This window comes from Grammomys surdaster, unplaced genomic scaffold (genome assembly GCF_004785775.1).
Source record: "Grammomys surdaster isolate TR1022 unplaced genomic scaffold, NIH_TR_1.0 129, whole genome shotgun sequence".
Lineage (NCBI taxonomy): Eukaryota > Metazoa > Chordata > Mammalia > Rodentia > Muridae > Grammomys > Grammomys surdaster.
The window spans coordinates 12,622,181-12,641,960 of record NW_021604587.1 but is presented as its reverse complement, the minus strand read 5'-3'; the positions used below and the strand labels follow the sequence as shown (position 1 = coordinate 12,641,960).

At 42.9% G+C, this 19,780-nt stretch overlaps 1 protein-coding gene across 2 annotated transcripts in view; it reads left to right on the top strand.

Annotated features, from left to right (window-relative positions):
* The window catches only part of Plcb4 (phospholipase C beta 4), a 361,998-nt gene that overhangs the window by 75,788 nt on the left and 266,430 nt on the right, over positions 1-19,780 (top strand). For both annotated transcript variants that reach the window (XM_028754855.1, XM_028754872.1), the window contains exon 2: positions 6,984-7,053. The gene's annotated coding sequence lies outside the window, so the exon portion shown is untranslated. The remainder of the gene's footprint in view (positions 1-6,983; positions 7,054-19,780) is intronic.

Here is a 19,780-nt window from a genome sequence, read left to right as displayed (position 1 = left end):
GGCAGGAACTTAGAAACTGTCTTATTAGCAGACTACACAGGACAATTGAGAATGCTGAGCCCTGGCTTGGCATCTCTGCTGACCGTCAGAGAGAGGCCAAAGCCAAGCAGCTGTTCAGAAGCCTGACTTTATGATTCTAAATTGAACATGCTTTTCTTCACTTCAGAGTAAACGCTATAGTTAGTATCTTAGGTTGCTGTCTTCTAAAACTGGTTTCAGCTTAACTTGGGAGTATAAATAGTACTCAGGAGGGTCCTATATCTGCCACTAGGGGTCAGAAGCAATTGGAAAAGAAAGGAAAGGTAACCATAAAAAGGGCTAATTAGCTGATCCCAAGATGGGCAAATGACCTCCCTTGTGCTGGGGGCCTTGAGAAATAGCACAATGTTTACAAGCTGAGCTGTTACACTAGGCAGTAGGAACCAGACTTTTTAAACCAACCTCTGTGGCAAAGACTTTTGAATGCTTTCCTACTGTTTTTGTAGCTGAAAGGTACACTGACAGGAAAATGTAGGTTCCTAGAATAACACCTCTTGCACATAGGGAAACTGAGTCACTGGGGAGGTACAGAGATCTGGATGAGTCACTAGCAGATTCTGCATGCACACTCAGGAAAAGAGTAAGAGCTAAGCTGCCAGACATCTGCAGTTCCTATAAGCTAAGCTCCTGGGCTAGGTTTTATTTACACTTACATGCCTAGTTCTCCTCTGAGGGAAGAGACCCACCAGGAAGGAGAGAAGTGTGAGACTTCCAGTAGAGGATGTTACTCATCTGAACTTCCAGAGCTTTCCTTTCCAGTTCCTTAGGCGGGTGCTAACTGCTATGTCCAGGAACTGGTGGCGGCTCCTAGAGGGGATTAATGAGGGGAGGGGTGTTAGGTTAGGGGACTTGCTCCCTTAGATTTCTCACCATCGTTCTGATAGATGACAGTACATCTCCTGGAAGCTACAGAATCATACAGCTTTCAGATACAGCTGTGCTCAGTGGGTTCCTATACCTCCCTTCTCCTTCTGCCCTAATCTCTGTCATGCTTCCTGGTTGGCTTCCTAAGCTCTGCCATACCTGGTAAATCACCCCGTATGAACTCCCCTTAGTTGTGTACTCAGACTGTCATCTGCTTCCTGCTGAGGCCCTTCCTGAGGCACCATCTTGACTTCTTTTGCTTCCTGAACACTTGGGTGAAATGGAACAGGCAGAGGCATTCTGAAGACAACGACTACGAACTGTCCTTTCACTTCAAGGATACTCAGCATTTAGGATGTCATACCGTAAGAAGGGGTACATATCCCAAAAGGTATTTCCAACAGGTGACTTTAAGTTGTCATTATAATGCTTTCTTTTCTGCTCTATGGGAAGCCCTGTATGAGCAGAAGATTAGAAATTCTGCTTTCTGATGACTATCCATACAGCTAATTATAATGTACTTAACTTTATAAGATGGAAAATACGCAATGCAGGGAAACGGAAGGGTAAAATGTATCTGTCCATCTAGATTTCAGATTTACCTTGTATATTCTAATTTTAGATAAGTATGTATTTTTCTCTTTAGTTATCTAAGTTTCCCATCCATCTAGTGAGTTATAATCCCCTCTCTGAGAGTTTTTAAAAGCTGCTGTGAAAGGCATTTCAAGCACCTAGAAAAGGCTCCCCAGCACCAGAAAAGGCTCATTCTGCAGGGAGGCTTGTGATGCAGGCACTTTGCGGATCATTGTGGACTTAGTAATGAATAGTACTTGATTTGTGCTTTCAAGGAAATTACAGTATGTTCAGAAACTAGAAGTCTAAACAAGTAATTATCATACGAATTATAAGGTATTATTAGCATATAGTGGCCTCTGTATATTTAAGTGACAGTATACTTAAGTGTAGCTGGACTTCGGCTACTTTTTGAGTCCTTTTTTTTCCATCCTTCTCTATCTTTTTTCTCCTACCCTTTCAACTCTCTAACACTAGATAAGAGAGAAGAAAGGATAGGGAGGAAAGGAAAGAGATTCCTGAATAAAGTCAGGGGTCAGAAAGGGGGCAGCCTTATCCTTCAGACTACCTCCTGCTGATTAGGGGCATCCAGTTTCTTAGAGTAAGTTTGATCTTCGCCATTAGGGTATTTAATTTCTTCGTCTTGTTTTCAATTTGTACATCACTACTTAACAAACCATGACCAATAGCGTCTAACAACAACCCACCCCACTCTCGGGTCCCTAGCATTTATACACCCTCTAAAAAGTCCCTAGAATTCCAGGTATCACACAATCACAGAATCTATCTACAGCTGACAAATCACCCCTGCCAGAACACGAGGCAAATCTAGCTACTGTGGACACTGAAGTAGGCCCATATCCCACACATGGGATTAAAGTGAAAATATATTCTTATAACATTTCTGTGTTTTTAAAAGAAACTAAAATTCAGAAATTCTCACTACACTTAAGTCTGTCAGGAAACAGGAAAGAGGTTGGTGAGTGACAGGAAATCCATGAGTTGGGTTTTGAAGGACAGCGGAGAGGGCAGGAGGAAGAAGGAGAGGATGGGGCTGTTGGAATATCTGATGGTTTTGAGTTGGAGTCAAACACATGATAGCCTATAGCAGGATAGCCTTTGGAGGAATGCCTGGACTTGAGGCCAAAGATGAAATGGAAATCTAATCCTTAACACTTAGTATCACTTAGAACAATATGGATTGTACACGCTTTAAAAACATTAGAGAAATGTAAGCAAACTGAAAACAGTGTTTTTAAAAATCATTGGACATTTAGTGGGAAACATAGTGTGTCATCTTGTAGCAATGCTATAAATATAGTGTCATCATTATGCGTGACTTGTATCTGCCATGTATCTGACCTCCATACTGGCATAACTCAAGCAGTATGGCCTCCTTCTCTCTTTGTCTTCTCCATTTTTCTCTTCCAGTCACCTCCTGAGATTTATAGCTTTGATACCCAAGGGTGGGGTTTCTTTTTAACTCTAGTATGAAGGTCTTCCAGCTTCCTTTTTGAGTCCATTCTTATTTTATTAATGAGACTAAGAACCCAGATATGTCCCACAACTTGATCAGATCTCCTGGAGCTTAAGTGCCAAGTTCTAGAATTGCACTGGGCTCCGTGCCCTGCAGGGTCTCGTCGGTATCTCTGTCCTTCCTTTACTCATTCCTTGCTCTGGGCTTTCACCCTCTCTTGCTTTGTACCTGAGCACACCCAAACTTACTGGCTTGAAACAACAGCCAGCATATCATGTGCCTGTGGGTTGACTGGTCTCAGCCGGGCAACACGGCTCCATGAGAGACTGAAGCAGTTGCTGTTCTTTGTGGTTGGGATGTTTGAGATGACTCACTGAACATGAGCCTTTGAGTTCAGTGATGAGCTCAGCTAGAACGACTCTGGTCTTTTCTGCGCTGCTCCATCCGTGTGGAATGGTTGGATCACTCAAGAGGCACGAGGTGTTAAGGAGGATTATTGTAAAGTGCAAAGGCAGAAGCCTCCAGTGCCCTTAAGAATACCTGGATGACAAGTCCCATTGCATTCTGAAGGTCACCCCAGCTATCGAGCCAAGTTTGAGAAGAGGGGAAATAGACTTGATTGATATCTTAACAGGATGAAGGCCATAGAATTTGTACTACTTTTTTTTTCAACCGAGTCTGCCGTGTCTCTTAGTATCCACTATTACCCACTCTGGAAACTTTTAGTTAAGTATTAATCACCAATTGTCTGTGGCCACTGTGTCTTAGTTCAAGTGCTCCCAAGAGACACTAGTGTTTGCTTCTGTCTGCCCAGCAGTCATCTGTGGTTCAGAGAGGCAAGTGTGTGCTACTGAGCGTTTTTGTTTTCTTTTGAGGTGATTATGGTAGGCATGTTGTTTCCAAAGAACCATGATCAGTGGTGTCAGATGCTTGCAGACAGTTTGCACACTGAGAATTATTTGAAGGAATTCTCATTGTCTGCCCACCCGACTCCACATCCCTTTACTAGGCCAGAAAGCCCCACCTGACTCTTCTCACTTCTAACTTTCCCGCAGTTGTTATCGTTCTCACTTTCCAGGATGATGTTGTTATTATTATTGTTGTTGTTGTTGTTTTAAACTTATTTTATTTTACTTCATTTTTTTGGGACAACCTCTTCTTATTGAGATTGTCTTTGAACTTGGCGTCCTCCTGCCTCAGCCTTCCCTTTGCTGGGCTGACAGGCATAAATCACAATTCTGATTTCTTCTTCTTTTTACCCAGTGTCCTTCCCTGCCTTTGAGAAAAGGCTCTCTTCATTTCCTGCTTTGGTCTTCCTGGCAATGTCTAACTGATATCTTTACTCTAAGTGCAGATCTCACCTCATGAGAGGAGCTATAGGTCCTACCTGTGCTCTGCCCCAGGCTCTAGAGAACAAGGTAATGGGGCTGCCCTCTTCTGGGTGAGGCACTCACAAGTATTTATTATCTATGTCAGTTAATAATAGCAGGCAGTTGCTTTGAAGAACAAAAGATTAATGGAGGGTCTACTTATCACTTTGACAACTTAGGAGTCATCTCTTTTAGGGAACATAAGGACTTAGTTTCTTGGGTGGCCTCTGCCATTGGGGGTGGTCAATGACACCTTGCCCCAAGAAGCTAATACAAAAGGATGGAGAAAGTATCCAGTTCTGACATGCAGCAAAGATCCCTGCTTGGAATGTCAGTTGTTGGACTGAAGGCCATCATTTTCCCTGTTTGCTTCTGTCATCCTGTGGCCCCAGGTCTAATCCCTGAGAGTGCAGTGATGACAGAGCTGTGATGATCAGCAGCCCAGGACTTCTCATTCCATTTCCAGTGATTGTCCCTTGAAGCCGGTGGCTTGTTTGACTGTAAGCTAAAAATGTTTATTTGGTTATGATTTTTGGATGTCATGTGCCTGGGACTCCAGTCTTATGAGATAAGCCTAGGTGTAAGTTTTGTTCTGTAGAATGCTATTTATCTTAAAAGAACCTTAGTGGATGAAGGAAAATGGTGGTGGGGGGCAGCACAGAAAGAGGTGGTAGGACGTGACTGCGGTTCCATCCTACTCAAAGACGATGAATAAATTCTTAGGGATTTTCAGTGTCTATTTTTAGGTAACTTAGATAAAAGAGAGGACTTATTCCTTATTGTCATCAAAATAAGTAACTTATTATCTGTGCATTGTGTGTAGGGATGCAGTAAAAGAAACCACCGATATGGCTTTTCCATGATGGAGGGGGGCAGTTATTGCAGGGGTTGGAGAGGGAGAGAGGGGGGAACCAGGCATGTCTGGAAGAGTCCAGAGCAGAGAAGAAAAAAAAGCCGGCTGGACATGGCCAAGTCTATCTTCAGGGGAAGGAAGAACAGTGAGAGAGAAAAGAGAGTAGCAGGTTATAAGGAGGCTGTGTCTAGGGAGGATGCCTCTAGGGGAGAGAAGCCCTGAGTTGGGCAGGCCTGGGAGTTCAGGGTTTAGGGGGAGGTGAGAAAGCCCAAGATGCTAGCTTGGGGGCTTTGAAGGCAAGAGTGGGGGTTGATATACAACTACAGGTATATGTCAGTGGAGAGCCATGTGTTCCTTTTGCCCAAGGCAAGGGAAATGACTTTTTGGCAGATGGGAATCCATTTCATAAATTCCTGAGGAATGCTGGCTTTTATCTACCTACCAAAAATTCTTCTATAGTCCAGCTTGAGCTAAGGCAAGACTGTCCTTTCTTGGATATTGTCACTGTCTAAGACCTAACATGTATGAAATGCTCTGTTGTGTGGGTGGAGCATGTAAAGTGAATACCAGTTGGCATGTGTTCTTAAAGCAAATACCTGGTTGGCAGTACAGAAGGGACATGTGGCATAGGACCTGAACAGAGTGTTTTGTAGAGGCCAGACTGTGAGCAGAGTGCATGGATATGTGCATTTAAGAGAAGTTGTTCAAGTGAGGGAGGAGAGGACTTTCTAGGCTGGGAGAGTATTATTTTGGAGACTCAAAGTGACAGTTCTGTTCCAGAGTGATAATGCCTGATTCCAATGTCAGTGAAGAAATATGGGGGAAGAAAGGGAGCTATAGGTTGGCTGGCTGTAGAAAGCTTCTTTGGAGACGGGGTACAGGGTCTGAGTGTTGGCATCATATCAAAAAATATATGATTTGGGTCATCATTTTCTCTGCAGTTTTTGGTTAGATAGTTTTGGGGAGATGAAGCCAGAGCCTCAGTACCACTTGGGATATGGTTGGGCGCTGCCACAGGGGCGCGACATAAGAAGAGTGAGAGGGATGGGGAAGGGAGGGACAGAGGCAAGGGGAAATGGAGAGAGTGAAAACAGGAATATGAAAATGTTTGGATTCTCAGTGGGAAGACAGAGAAATGTGCCTACGGTCACTAGTGCCCAGGCTGACTGTGGTTTTGTTGAGAGACAGAGGGTGGAGGCATAAAGTAGTGTATAACCTTAAATCACAGGACTTACAGCTTAGTGAGCAAAGATTTGGAGCTTCATTGAGCATTTCATTAGTCAGCTTCCTATCACTTGACAAATCCCCAAGACCACAACTTAGAAGAAGGGGAGTTTTGGTTGGGGTCAGAGTGTCCTAAGTTAATCTCATGGTTACTTAGTCACCTTGTTTTGATTAGTCATAAAGCCAGGACCAGGGGTGTTTGGTGAGGAGCTGTTCTCCTGTAGCATCTGGGAAATAGAGGAGCCAGCAGTGTCACATGTCCCCATTAGCGGCACATCCTCAGCCTTGTAACCTCCTTTTACTTGACTCCACTGTTTTTGTTAGTAACAAGCCGAAGACCAAGCCCTAAGCACAGAAACTCCTGGGTGATGCCTATTGCTAAACAACACTTAGCAGAGAAAAAAAAAAAACAAAACTAAAAAGCAACTAACAAAACCAATGCCCATCTTCAAATGCTGATGTCAGTTCATCAGGATATGATTCTATTTGACACTGAAAATGTGTCCCAAAGGCAGCCAGTTTAGACTGCCTTCACCATTACCTTCTTGTCTAATCCCTGCTTTCCTCTGTCTGGATTCTATAGGAGCCTGCTGGCTAGTTTCTCTGTGCGTGCTGTCAACCATCTGCAGAGGATTCTTGACAAAGCAGCCTGGGTGAGTCTTTAAAAATATATCCAATAATGTCCTTCTGCTCTGACCCTGTAGTGGCTTCCTGAATCGTTCAAAATGTAAGCCGAAGCCCTAACAAGGGTCTTGTGGGCTGGCACGGTCCCTTCCTTGTAGCCTCTGACTTCATCTGTCACAACTCACCTTCTTCATGCTCTGCTGGTTATCCTTGCCAAATGCTGTTACTCACTCATGCCTGTCACAGGACCTTTGCACCTTCTTTCATTGACTGAGTCATTTTCTTTACAATATCATTACGTTGATGATCTAAACCCCTTAAATTTTTTGCCATGTGGGATTTTGTTTTACTTTCTTGCTTTAATATTACAATCCTTGAGATTTGTAATCCTACCTTTAGGATCTTCTGGTATCCAGTTCATTTTCTTCTGTTTGCTGTCAGTGCCTGATCCAGGATGAAGTTCCATGAGAACAAGGGAGCTTCATGTCAGTATCATTGATATGGCATGAAGTGTGGGCCAAGTGTGCAGAGACCATTTGTCTCCAGATGCAGCATAGTCATTTAGAGATGCCTTTTTGATAGGACTTGTGATTTCCCTGAGATCAGCTGTTGGCAATAATCTTTATATTCAGATAGTGTCCTTGCTCAGTGTTGGTTAGTGGATAGAATCTGAAGTTTGAAATCACAGCCTTTGGTTCTATGGAGTTCCAGAAAGTTTCCTTACTGAAGAGACCATTTAAAGAAATGTCAGAGGAGAAGTGGAATGGTGTTGCATACCTGTAATCCCAATGCTTAGGCTGTGGAGGCAGGAGGATTAGAAGTTTAAGGTCACCCTAAACTGCACTGCAAGTTTGAGGCCCGTCTGGATTATAAGGGACTATGATTTAAAACAGAACAACAACAACAAAAAAAACCAAACAAACAATACAAACAAACAGACAAAGCTCAAAATGTTAGATCTGAGACAGCATGAGACATATAATGACAATGTCTCAAAAGGACAAAAATTCAGAGTAAAAATGGGGCTAGAAATGACTGGGTGGACGGTAGGAGAGTAATTTGGTTCAGTTTGCTGAGCATCCACTGTGAATGCTAGACTCCACACAGCGGTTTGGCATCTCTTTCATCATTATTATGATGATCATTAATTGGATGCTCTTTCAAAACTTGGACTTTAAGCTTGCAGTTAGTGCTTTAGGAGATTATGCTATCCAGGGTGCAGAAATTACTGGGGCTGACCGTAACTATTCATGGCCAATTAAGGAACAGCGTTGGCAAGAAACTGGGGGCGGATGCAGTAGTGCATTGTGGGAATTCTAGTCGCCGTGGTTCCTGTGCTGGGCATTAGCTAGCTGGGCTTCCTTCTGTAGTGGGGATGATGATATTCCTACCTGGATACACATTTGTAAATGAAAATAATGAACAACCCAACCATGAGGGATTTAACTTTGTGGAGAGAAAAGAGAGAACAAAGTCAAGAAATCACTTTTATTTGCAAAGCTTTGCGTGAGAGGCCTTCAGAAGGCCGCCTTTGTTTAATTTTGGTATCAGTTTTCTTTCTTCCCAGGGGATGGAGATGGTTTTTGAAAGAATGCATGCAGAAAATCAGGCTGTGGGAGGGCACAAATGAATTTTGGAATGTTTCCCCTGAGAAGCTGAAGGCCTGTCACAAAAGGGAGTGTCAGTCACAGAATATGCCTGCTGTCTAATTCCTGACATAACTAGTGGCCAGTTGTGTGGGCTTATACTTTTACATGGAGTTTTAAAAAGGATTTAGATGGAAAGGAAATAACACACACACACACACACACACACACACACACACACACAGACACACACACACACACACACACACACACACAGAGAGAGAGGCAGGGGAGCGCACAGTGGGGCAGGTTATGGGTATGGGAGAATAATGAAACGGTAGTGGGAAATACCTTTTCTTAATTTTGAATTTTAAGGGTTAAACCGATTCTGAGATGTTTTGGATCTCCCCAAGTGTCAAAAATCCTGTGCAGCCCTTATTTTCAGATACAGTGACTGGGCATGAGGTGCTCCAAAGGAAAGTTCAAATGAAACTCAGTCTTGGAGAGCAAGGCTGCAGGTATGCACAGCCAGGCAGGCGTTCCTGGCTCAAGCACTCGCTGTCTGTCAGTAGGGTCTTGAAGTAGACAGCACCTGTTCCAGCTCTCCCTGCAAGCACCCGGCTTTTCGCCTCTCAGATGCCTTGTGTTTGCACTTATTTTTGTCTCTCTGTTTAAAGATGACAGCTTCCTTCATAACTCGAGTATGGAATTTTGTGTCCAGGGTGGAAGTAGAAGTATTTCTCTGGTGACCTCAGTGATATGAAGCAGAAAATCCAAGTCACTCAGCTCTGAAATTCTTTCTTTGTGTGTCCTTCATGACATATCAGGAGTCTGAGAGCCACAGATGGTTTAAAATATTTCTCTCCAGAAAGTAAATGGAGGGTTTTTTTTTTTTTGATTAGGAAAATATATGGTCATATCCTGTATGTTTTTTGAATGTCTTTTAGGTTTTTGATAAGTACCTAATTTTTAAAAATGTGGGTTTAGCGATGAAAGGTGGCTCAGCAGTAGAACACACACTGCTCTTCTAGAAGACCCTGGTGCAGTTCTGAGTGGGTCATAACTGCCTGTAATTCTCCTTCCAAGAGGCGCGCAGTGCCCTTACTGGCCTCTGCCAGCACTGGAAATGGGCAAGCCTGCCTACACACACACACACACACACACACACACACACACACACAATTAGAAGTGGAACAAAATAAAACCTTTCAGAAAGTCTGGCTCTTCATTCTTTCTAAATTCACAGTGGTCACTTTGGCTGACTGAGGCAGGGATCAGGAGTCTTTACGTCATTGGTCCCCTAATCCCCCGTTGGTTGTGGTCTTGGTTGTTGTCTAGTGTTAGTACTTATCTGTTCCTGAGGTTGTGCACAGAAGAGGATGAAGACAGGACACTCAGAAACCTCAGTCATATTTGTATTCAGTCCCCATCTTACATGTCATTTTTTTCTTCCAGCTGTCCCTTTCTCCCCCTAGCCACATACTTTCCCCACCAAGTGTTCATTGTTTATTTCTGAGCCACCTACAGTGACTGGAATAAGCCTGGTGGACCCCTTTTAGTATGGAGGCAACACCAAATCATCTGTGTTTTATAGTAAGAAAACATTAATGCCAGGTCAGTTCTATAGAGTGGGTCTTGCACTGTGATCTGAGGGTCCCAGTAGAAGCTTTGGAGAAATACTGTACATGAAAAACGAACGAAGCTAGTTGTCCTGTTCGTGTTTAGATTTGTATGTGACTAAGAGCTGAGGCCTTTGCAGAAGAAACTCCACATTGCAGAGGCTACACTTTATGTTGGTGTTGTTATTTTAAGCACCTGAAATGGAAGTCTGAGCATCAAAGAATAGTGGATGTTTCTATTTACCAGCTTTTATGGTGCCACCTTGTGGCTACTGGACATGCGGGGCTTTAGTGCTGCCTAAGCCAGGCCAGCAGGAAAGCTGCAGTGCTTGATGAACTTCCACATGTTGAGGGGACGACTGCTGATTTAGAGGATTGTGGAACCAGGATTTCAGGTTCACCACACATTTGACCAAGCTCTGGAGAGTTTCTCCAGGACCACTTGATGGAATTGAACGTAGTTGCAGATGCATAGTACACATGGGGCAGGAGTAGGGAGAAACAGGATGAAGTGGATAGTGAGTCCATGTCAGGTCATCAGAGACACATGGGAATATTAAAATTGTAGAGAGTATTTGAATAGATAGTTGGATTTTGGATACTTGGTCATTCACCCTTAATTTCTAATCATTGGTGATTTTGTAAAGTCAGAGTGCTTGTGGGGTGTTTCTTGTTGTTTTTGTTTCTAAGGGCCCATTAGCCATCTTGGAAAAAAACATAAAATATATAGTATATTAAGCAAAGAGGTTGAATAGACTATTCAGCCTAGACTTGGGCTGTAACCCTGGGGGCTAATTTGATTGGGGATTGAACTTGGAGGCCTGTGGTAAAACCAGTTGTGTGAAATACGGGTTAGATGAAGTTCAGCCAATTTCTTCATCCTGGGACTTTGAGAGCCTTGAAGGTGCTGATGGATTTAAAGTGTGCAGGGTAACATTACTCCGAACTTTAGTTCTAGAAATAGTCCTTACATTTGGCCTGGATGCATCCTCAGGAATGGCATCCATTATGTATTGCCATTGTAAGCTGCATAACAAGCAACCACAAAACTTCAGTGGGAGGTAATAATGTAAGCTTCGGTGGGGAGTTAGCGGGAGAGTTGGCTCAGTGGTTAAGAGTGCATAGCATACTACCCTGGGAGAGGGTTGAAGTTCAGTTTCTGCTACTCACAGTAGGCAGTGCACAATTGCCTATAGCTCTAGTCCCAGTGGGTCTAAGACCTGTGAACCCCCTCCACATATAATCAAAAAATAAAATTAAAAAACACTTTGCAAAATTAAAAAATTAGCTGGGTGTAATGCTGCATGCCTTTAGTACCAGTATTCGGGAGGCAGAGTCAGGAAGATCCCCAAGGCTGAGGCCAACCTGGTCTACAGTGCAAGTTCCAGGGCAGCCAGGGCAAACTATTTTGAAAAACCAACACCAGAAACCAAGTGGGACTTATTTATTTCATTTCTACTACAAGTGTCTTTATGTGTGTTTATGTATGTTGTATGTATGTTCACCATGTGCCTGCCTGATGCCCTTGGGAGTCAGAAGAAGGAGCTGCATCTCCTTTCACTGGAATTATAGATAGTTGTGAGCCTTCATGTAGGTGCTGGCAACCAAATCCTGGCCTACAAAAAGAACAGTTAAGTCCTTTTAACTGCTGAGCCATCTTTCCAGCCCTGAAGATACCTAATTTTTTAAAAATATGTTCCCATCCTAAAAGTTTAGAGGTTTACCTGCTCTCCATCTGGGGCTTAGCTGACTTCAGCTGACAGCAGTACCTATGGCCTCTGGTAGACTGGGCAAACAATTCTGCCCTCAGTTGAGTTGGCCTATGTGCCTATGCTGTGAGTTAGGATGGTTTTAGCTAGTGTGGCTGGGGTGACTTATTTCTGATGTGTGTCCTTCATCCTTGGGCATACTTGCTCTGGCATGTTTGCTTAGGCACAGGAGCAAGAATGGAAGGGACAAGCTTGCTGCACAAGGACTTCCAAAGCCTTTACTTACAGCATGTTTGCTAATATCCTCTTGGCCAAAGGCAAGTGTGGCCTGTGATAGCAGAGGACAGCACTTGAAGGTTACATGGCAGGGGGTATGGTCACAGGAAAGGAGAAGAATTGAGCTTGTTCTGCAGTCAGACCACCCTGGACCCAGTGTACGAATTGCTGGATGAGATCACAGAGAGCTGAGTGAGGAATGAGGTCAGACTTTTTTTTCTCAGCTGTGACCATAGATTGTACTTTTAATTCTAGAAAGCAGCCTCACAAATAGACATCTGGGCCATGTCAAGGAAGAGATGGTTGATCTGGATCTGTAAAGGGTTTTTGTTGTCTTTGTGTGGGATCAGTCCGGTCAGGGCTAAAAGGAGTGTAGAGCCTATGTAGTTATGGGGTTACATCATGTCAGAAGGAAATGAGAAAACAGAGGCACAGAAATCATTGGCCTATATAATGCCAAACAGGCAGCTAGAAGCAAAGCTGAATCTCAACCCCAGATCCCCTCTCAAGCCATTAAGAGATCTAATGACCTCAAAGAAGTTTTGTTGGAGGGTAGAGGGACAAAAATGTGCTCATAGTCTGTATTGAAAGAACAAATCCCATCTCCTCCACAGGGTCTGTAATGTAAGAGATTTTTAAAATAGGCTGATCAGAGAGGAGCCACGCTATGTTTGTCTCTGGGAAGCCGAAGCTTGCTGAACTGTGGCTGCCCATCTTTGGGAATCTAGTTTTGTTTTCTGTTTTCTTCTCCTTCCCCTTCCCTGGCCCTCCCTCTGCTTCAGGAGGAGAAGTCAGCATAGGATTGCTGAGAAGATTCTGTGTTCTAGTTCCTGCTTTGTTGAATAGCACATGAAATTGTAAAGGTTGATCTAGCCTTCTAGAATAGGACAGCAGCAGCTAATTTGGCTTAGCGTTGAGAGGAACAGTTTGAGCTGAATAGGTAAAATTTGGATAATGAAATTCAAGCACTATCAAATAAACTGGTTTTTGGGAGGAGGCTGGGGTGGGGGACAGAAACTCTTTGAAGTATTAGATTTTTAAAAGTTTATTTAACAGAGAATGATGGGAAACATTCAGCCCCCAGTTCTTATATATTTTTGGTGGTAGAAATAGACCCAGACTAGTGCTCACCACTAAGCTGTAATCCCAATCATGGTTTTTATTTTTATATTATTTCCTTTAGTTCTATTTTTTTTTTAAAGGACAGAGTCTTGCTTGCTGCATATCTGTCCACGAGTTGTCCCACCACTGCTGGATTAAAGCTCTGAGCCACCATGCCTGGGAGCCTTCTCCTTTAGGTTTTGAGCTGAGTAGCAGAGATCCCTGTGCTTGTGACGAGCCAGTGAGTGTGTGAGCACATACTGCCTTGTACCCCTGCTTAGCGCTGCTAGAACATGTGGGATCACTTGCCATTTCAGTGGCTGTAGGAAGATTCATGCTTTAAATTGTTCGATTTCATTCTCAGAGTGTTTCTGCTTATTGCTGGTTACTTTCCTGCTGTACTCTTGGGCTGTTTAAGCACAGCTTTGTTCATGAGATCTGTCTGTTCCAGGCCTTTTTCCTGCTTCCAGGCTGCATTGCCGTCTGGCACCTGGGTAGATTGTGGAGTGAACACTGGTGAAGGCTGTCGTGGAGGAAGAGCCGTTGTATCTCTCTGTGTCTCCACCGTCAGTACCTGTAGGAATAGCTGTGTTGATGTCATGGTTTCCACCCTCGCCTCTCAAAAGCCTGTGCTGTTGTCATCAGGTGGCTCTAATAACTACACCCTGGTATCAAACCCATTCCTCCCTGCTTCTGGCCCAGTTGCTGGCTACTGCACCCAGGGCAAACAAGCCACCCTTGAGTTGCGCTGGAAGCCTGTAAGTTGCCTATTTATTATTATAATGCTTTTCCCTGTGCCGATTTGCTTCTTGAAGTCTACCTTGAGGACAGCATCCAACTGTTTATTTTATTGGTCAAAATGATGGAAGTGCCATCAAGTGATTGTGAATGGCGGTTTAAAGATACTGGGCTCCTGTTCCAGCAGCATCACTCCTGGTTTGTGCAATTTAACGTCTCATAACCTTGGTGGGACTTACTTTTTTTTTTTTTTTTAGCTAAACAATGAATGTGTCTGTGCTGTCTCTATTTGGGTTTCCTGGAATGACCTCTAAACTAAAGGTCATTGGATAGAGGTTCACTCTGGAGTGCTCCAGGTACCCAGGCTGTGGAGGGAAGAGCAGACTCAGGATGGAGAAGCTGAGCTGGAATTCAGGCTTTGCAGCAGGTATCAGGGAGACTTTGTTCACTGATATTAGCTGTTAGTGGTGCTGAACCATGGGGGAGCAATGGAGGCAGATCTCTCTTAGGAGGATCTGAGTCTTCAGTCAGCCTTACTCAAGCAGCTTGGGAACTACCTTTTGGTCCTGAAGTAGCATCTATTTACAAGACCACAGTGACTATAGCCCATCTTTATTCTCCAAGACTCTTAAGGTTAATTTAGCATTGAATTTGTCACCAATCCTTCCAGTGCCCATCCTTATTCCTGTTATGTAACCTGGGTGTTAGCTGTGTATCCTTGCATCATTTTGTAGACTCCTGAAGGGTCTGACGTTTCTGTTTTATCACAGGCCTGAGGTCTTGCCAGGTTAAGTGACTTGCTCCAGGTTAAATCCTCCCACAGGGCCCACCAGCTTCATTGCGAGCCAGACTTTTAAAGGAGATATTTGAACGGCTTAAACAGCAGTTGGGGAAACCTCCTGAAAATATCTCCAGCAAAGTGTAGGTGTTGTTTTAGTAGAAACATTTCCTCTGTTGCCATAAAAATCTTCTCCCAAATGTCTTTGTGAGAGCAAAGCTGTGCAGGCTCGGCTGGTGTTTGTGAAGGGAGCCGTATGGCTCAGCCACAACACAAATGATTTGTTTTCCTGGCCGTGTTGGCAAAGTGATTTGATTTCTGGAATCCCCAGAGAGAGAAAAAAAGATCCAAACACATAAGTTTCTTCATAATTAGATGTTTAAAGAAGAACCGGGAGGAAGAGTCAGGAACCCAGGTACATTTTTCTTTCCTCGAGCGCTTCTGGGCTGAGTATGCGCACTCAGCGTTAGAACTCATCCATTGATAGCTCCTCCCTCTTTCTGTGTGCAGCTCTCTGCGCTTCACCAGGAATGAATATGAAAGTCAGCTACGGCCCTCAAACAAAGTGATGTGTGAGTAGCTGTTCCTCATTGGTTTTGGAGAACAGAGAAAAAACAGCCCTGCTGAGTGGCGTCTAGATAAAAGCTCCTTTTTCTGTTGGAGAGATGCATTGTCACTTTGGTTAAAGATGCTGATAAGAAGTCTCTGGATCTGTAAGGTCAAGGGTTAATTCCTAATTGCTTATTCTAAGGAGCCCAATTTCTGTGATGAATGAGGGCTGACTTTTGGTTGACCTCATTAGCTAAGTACGAAGTAACAGTTGCTTGAAGAAGGTGAAAGTTCATGGTAAGGAAGTTAGGAGTAAATACACACCTTGATTTCATGCTATGGTCTAAAACTCTATCCCTCTGTCTTGCCATCTTGATTCCATTTTTTCCGTGCTCACTGACCACTTGGGCCAGTTTACCTTAGGCTATGCAGTCACTAATTACTACTATATGCCTTGACTTGTACTATATCTGAACAGAGCCTAGCATCTAGAGCAGCATTTTCCATTTTCCTTAGATCCCTCCCATATCTGTCCAGTGACCAGTTCAAAAAAGTAGTGTCTAAAGACCATAGTGTGCTAAGTGTTAATCTGGATGGGCTTATGAGCAGGAAGTGAAAGTATTTGTGAGTTAATCATTGCTTTGGGAAAACGTAGCCTTTATCAACTCTATGGACGAGCTGCATGGTTCTTGTGGCCTTGCGTAGGTCACTGAGCACATCTAAAGTCAGCTGTGGGTTGATAGATGGCTCTGCTGATTTGGTTTGGGCACAGGATGTAGTGTGGCTGGGTGTAGTTGTGTGCTGGCTATTCTGGGATGGGGTGATTTTATTCTGTGCAGTTTCTGCTTGTCTAGTAGGCCAGGCTAGGCTTTCATGGTGATTGCATTGTCTAAGAAAAAGGTCAAGGTTGAGAATAAATATAACCAAACTTTTGCTGGGGTTCAAGTTAGAGCTCAAGATTCTATAGGACCAAGAAAGACAATGTCAATGTTAAGTCATAAACTAGGAGAGAACATTGTTGTTGCTTTCTTTTTTCCAGACAAGGTTTCTCTTTGTAGACTTAACTCCTTTTGGAGTTCTAGGCTGGGCTTGAGCTCAGAGATTCTCCTGAGCCCCTCTCCCCCATCTCCCTAGTGCTGGGGTTAAAAGTTTGTACCACCATCAACCAGCTGGGGGAGAATGTTTTAAGCCAGTTAGCAGCAAAAACCATAAATGAAGACTCTGCTCATAGGATGATTTCTTTTGCCCTACTCTGCTAAATTGTTTCATTTATACATATTTGTAATGTTAGAATATGCTTATAAAATGTTTACAGTTGTGATAGCTATCAGGAAGATATTTTTGGTAGATTTTTTTTCTTGTGTCTTCAGTCACCTCTCATAGGTAATCTTTCATTAAGTCATTTAAAGGGTACCTGTGGCCATTATTCAGGAAGCTAACACCAGCAGTGGCATTAGCTATGTGCTGTATGTAGTTTTCAACAACCCCAAGAGGACAATGATGATGATGATGCACTTATAATGCCATTCTTAGATGATGGAATTAAGACACAAAAGGTTGTGATATGCAAATATTCAAGGGGCTTGCACTCAGGGAACAGGTTCTGCTTTCCCAACTCAGAACATCCCTCTGTGTGAATACGGGTCATATAAAGCATGCAGGAAATAAAGGGCTAATTTGACAGACTCGAAAGTGGAGGAAACAATGGCTTAGACTGTAGAAATTAACTTTGGACTCCTTGTACATAAATTGCGTTGACGATTTACAAGGCTGTTTCTTGCAGGCATGTGTGACATTCAAAAGCAATCAGACCTTATTATCTGGTCTTTAAGGGATTACTGGGCTCTGGGCATCTTGAAGGTTACATTTGCAATCAGCATTAATTTTATTGTTAACCGTTTTTGTTCATGTTAGCTTCAGGATCCTTTGCCTTTGCATTTTTTTCTCGGGGGGGGGGGGGGAGCTCTAGTTGAGTTCCAGGAAGCTGATAACTAATGGGACTAAATGATCAAGCTGCTTATCCAGTAGGATCAGCCACAGAGAGTGGGTGTGGCTTTGGTTGAGCTCTCAGATCCTTGGTTTATGTTACCACACAATGTTGCCCTTCCATCCCTCATTATTCTAGTCAAAATGCCCAATAAATGTAGTGGAGTGCACTAGGCTCAAAAGGTTAATCTGAAGTGACTTAATGTGTTTTATCAGGTGTATATGAGGTAATATAACCACCTTGTTTAAAGTGGTTAGATTAGGGTATATGTACAAATAAAGACATTTTAAAGAAGTTAATGATAAGGAAAAATTATGCAAAGAAAACAATAAGGAGATAGTGCTTTGTGTTTTGTATTCAAGCACATTTAAAAAAATTCTTTACATAAAATGACTTTGATTTAAATTTGCTGTGGTAAAATTCAAGAAAACAGCAATTCTTGGGACGCTGTGTGAGTCAGATAGGATGCTGACACATTGGAACAAATATATGTCTGATTGTAAATATGTATTTTACATCTGAATCTGTCATCTTTCTAAAGTTTTGACAAATTACCTGCAGGGTAGTAAACCTAAATACAAGAAGGCTTCTTTTAGCTCTGGGCTCAGAATTAGTTGACCCCTTGTTTTGGGATTGTGGACTGGCAGAGTATCGTTTGTGGTGAAGAGGCTTCTCGTGTAATCGTGGCCAAGCAGTGGATGAATGGAGGGAGAGAATAAAGAAATGGATTTCTAGTAAGGCCAGGGACAAGTGTCCAACATGGCCCTGCCTCCTATGAATAGACTATGCAGATCTGAACTCATCAGTGTGGATAATCCCCTCAGGATCTAGTCACCTCTTAATTGCACCAACAGTTGGAGGCCAGGCCTTGAATGCAAGAACTGAGAGGGACATTTTGTATGGAATCCACAGAAGTATCAAATGGGCAAGGACTGCAGGGCCTCCTCCTTTTTGTCTGTGCTAGGTATTGAAAACAGGACCTTACACTTGTTGGGAACGCCCTTGCCACTGAGTGTCATTTCTAGCCATAGGATTTTTAAATAGGAAGGAATCCAGTTATAATATGGAATTCAAGATAGTATCTTTGATTTCCTCCTTCTTGGAAAGATGGCTATCATACTTCATATTTGTTGGATTATTGTGTTGAACAGAACAGAAAAGGGTTTGCAGTAGAGCTATGAAGAATCCCTTATTCTTGTGATCCAGTTAATTCCTCTCTAGGTATATTTTTAAAACACTAGTAATTTGTTGGTGAGTCTCATTCACATTGAACTTTTGTTCCATTCCATGTCCTCATGAAAGCTCTCTGGAGTAGCTGTCTCTATCTCCAGTGAGATAGAGGGATCTCAAGTGACAAAGCAAATCACAAAGCTGCCACTTCAGTCACACCCTATGGGGTCCTTAAAATACTTCCCCCATGACAACCATTCGGAGTACATTTTAATTCTGCTGTCACTGTCCGTATCTCATTGCGTATTAACTATAAACGAATGTATTTAAATTGGAAACCTTGCATCATTACCTTAAAAACAAGCTGAAAGCAGGTGGAGTTATTCAGTGTGAAGTATGTGCTACTGTGTGTCAAAACCAAGAGTCCAAATGGAGGGAGTCGGGAGGGAGGGGAAGTGATAGAGGGTTTTAGGAACTATTCAATGTCGTCAGATCAGAGTTATTGGCCCAGCTTTCTGTAGAGGCTTTCTGGGCTTTCCTGAGTTATCTGCAAACCATTTAACATTGCTTTGCAGTTCATCAGTGGTAGTGACTCTCATACTTTGGAAGTAGCTTGTCTAAAACATGAAGATACATTGTCTTGAGAGTTGCCTAAGGACAGTAAAGCCGAGAGGTGTTGAGGGAAGTCAGGTCTGTGTTTTCAGTCAGGCCATTTAAAGATATTGCATGAAGTATAACCCTTAAAGCTTCATTGATGCATTAGCAAACACTTATGGGTTTCTTTGTGGAGAGGACTATGGGTGAGTTCTATTTAAATTACATATAAGAAGGTGTGGTTGCTCTTTAATGTTAAACCAGTCTACTTCAACAGTAGTTTTACTCTGATGCTGCTTGATCAGAGCACATAGCTAGTGATGCCTTAGAGCACAGACAGACTCACGTCAGAGACACTGGGAATAGCTCCTCTTTGGTTCTAAGCCTACAGTCTCTGTATAGGTAGAATCTGTGGTTAATGCAGGATTATTTGAAAGTGACTGTGCTGAAAAGGTATATTGTGTCTTTTCATGTGCCTGTTTAAGATAAACTATTTATCACATTTTCAAGTGATGGGAAGGGGTTTTCTGTTAGTGCCCAGGTTTTAGTATAAACAATTTGTGTATATAATTAAGACTCATCCATATAAACAATCAGTTAGTCTACATTTGAAGGTTTTACTCATGTCTAAACATACAATTTCCCAGAG